This window comes from Tursiops truncatus, chromosome 2, assembly GCF_011762595.2.
Source record: "Tursiops truncatus isolate mTurTru1 chromosome 2, mTurTru1.mat.Y, whole genome shotgun sequence".
NCBI classification, from domain to species: domain Eukaryota; kingdom Metazoa; phylum Chordata; class Mammalia; order Artiodactyla; family Delphinidae; genus Tursiops; species Tursiops truncatus.
The window spans coordinates 160,328,577-160,331,282 of NC_047035.1; positions in this window are offsets into that span (position 1 = coordinate 160,328,577).

Below are 2,706 nucleotides of genomic sequence, written 5' to 3' on the forward strand. Positions count from 1 at the left end.
CTTAACAAATATGTGTGCCTTCCCCTTATCTCCCAAGCTAACCAGCCAAAGTTCTATAGATTTGCAAGATTTCTGCCCACAGCAGACATAAATTTCCCTCTTTTTGCATTTAGCATTGGTGAGTGTCTCTGTAATTGTTGTATGAAAAGGATCAGAACTTTCCTCTAACCCACGGTGGATCTTAGCATTGGTTGTTATTATAGGATGGGTGTGAGGCTGACCATCAGATCGACCCTCTAGCCCTCACCCCAAGAAGAGATAACAAGAATCAAGTCATGAACCTGCCTCCCAGTACTCAGCCTGCAGCCACCTCCCTATTCCTCCTCAGTGACAGAGAATGGAGTGGAGGATTATTTATTGCTGGATTGAACAATATGGCTGTTATTAAATCCAAGGACTTCCCTCAAATCATGTTAAGTGAACTAAATGGACTGTGGAGAGGCTCTTGTATTTCCTGTTCCAGGAAGCCATGTTGTGTCAGTATTCCATCTTCGTCACTGAAACTGTCAAGAACTGTGAAGGGTCTACAGTTTTCCTTATTTGTTAGAAAACAAGTCAGCCTACCACAGTATCATAGACACTGGCAGAAGATATGAGACTCCTGGGCCAGAGACAAAGAACAGTTTATTAATCACAGCAATAGCAGCAGCCAGAGTAACAACATTTGTGCTGGTTCCCGAAGCCCTGACTCCTGTAGAGCAAAGCAACAGTGGCCAGCTGATGCCTGTAGACTCAGTGAGCTGGGTTCCTTGAGAGGAGCCCTGTTTAGCAAACTCTGATCTTTCCCCCCCCCCTCCCCTCTGGGAACTCACCTCCCTGAAGCTCAAGGAGGGCCCTGTTGGGGCCGATTTTGGCCCTAGTCTCACACCTTCCCATGAGCCATGGGGTAAAGTGACTAAACCCACTCAGCTCACGGCCCCACCCACGAGCTTCCCTCCACCCTATCCTTAATCTTTTCTGAAAATGCTGCTAGCAAACCTTCTCATCCTTTTTCCGGTGGGAGACATTGTCTTTATTATCATTATCAGCCAATAAATCCGTCCTCTGCCCCAGAGAGAGATGCTAAATTTCTCAAAACTATTTGCTATACAAATATCCTTGAAAAGATAGTCCAGAACAAAAAGGTATCAGAAGATAATCAGAAACATGAAAAGACTCATGGAGAATTCTAAAGACACAGTGAACATTCCATGCGTGAACGCAATGTTCTTAGTTAATTGAGTAATAAATTGAATTCAATTCCAGCTGTAGCCAGTTCTTCGAAGTTTTATCTATAGTTTGTAATAGTTCCTTCTGAGGAATATTAGATATATGTAGTTTTTTAAATTTTTTCATTCCCTAGTTGTTTGACTTTTTTTTTCTTGAAACTAGGACTAGAAATGTCCCTTTGAGCCTCTATTTACACAAACACAAAATCATTAAATATAAACTTATATATATAATACATATAATTGGCCCATAAATATATGGGCCAATTCATGGCCGTGAATATTAATTTTCATAGGCTTAGTACATACTTGCCTTTAGTATCAGAATGTTTAGTATCAGAATGTTGAAGCACACTACCTTGCGTATAAGTCTTAAAGGGTCTTTGAACCGTAACACTGGGAGGACATCATAAGTCATACACTTTTACTTGTACAGGTAACGATATTGGGGTGTTAAAAGGCCACGCTGCCAGGGTTCAAATATACCACTTGACTTACGTCCATAGTCTTTTCAATTAATATCTCTCCTTCAACTGGTTTCAGGGGAATTTGTTAGGTTCCATCCTAGTCTGTGAAGCTTTTAAGTTTGTTAAACCCTAACCACGGAAAAGAAAATGGAAACGAAACTACTACGTAGCAAATTGTCTTATATATATGCAGACTTCTTAGTTAACTGAGTAATAAATTGAATTCAATTCCAGGTGCAGCCAGTTATTCCAAGAATTTTCTGAAATTAGTTTACAATAGTTCTTACTAAAGAATATTATATATATGCATTTTTAAATTCCCTAGTTGTTCAAATTTTTTCGTTGAAATTTCAGTTTGTTTTGCACTTTGTAGCTTTTTCTTCTATTTTGTTGAACTGGAAAGAGCGATTCCTAGGACTCCATTTTAATTAAAGGAAGTTATTTCCAATCAACACTTCACAAAATACGTTTTCTTATTTTGTGGACTGAGGAATCCAAGAAAATACCGAAAACAGCAAAATTGGGGGACCTTAAGTTAATCACATAGCTGAACTGCGGCTACTGGCATTCCATGGATCGTCTCGCAATCAATTCTATCCAGAACTAAGAATCACGGCAGAACCCCAAGCCTGCTCGCCAGCCTGAACTGGGTGAGAGTTGAGAAAAAAACACCCCCCACTTCCGTGCACCAAACGGCGGCTACTCAGAGTAACTGCAGTCTGTCTCCAGGTTTACGGGCCAGGGATGCACCTGCTAGACAGCAGAAACTCAAGAATGGGAACCAGCAACCGCTTCTAAACAGGAGGACGAGATGCTCACCCTGGGAAACTCCGCGATTCCCACGCACACGCCCACCTTCCACCCCTCTGGCAGCTCGGAACTCACCCACCGGAAGTAAAACTGAGGAAACGCCATTTCGAAGAACTGGGCTGACGTAAGCGCGCCGACTTCCGGCCCCGTCCTTCCGGAGATGGGTGGTCCTGGGATCCGGAGGGGAGGCGGAGCGGAGGCGGGGCTTGAGGCTGGTTGAG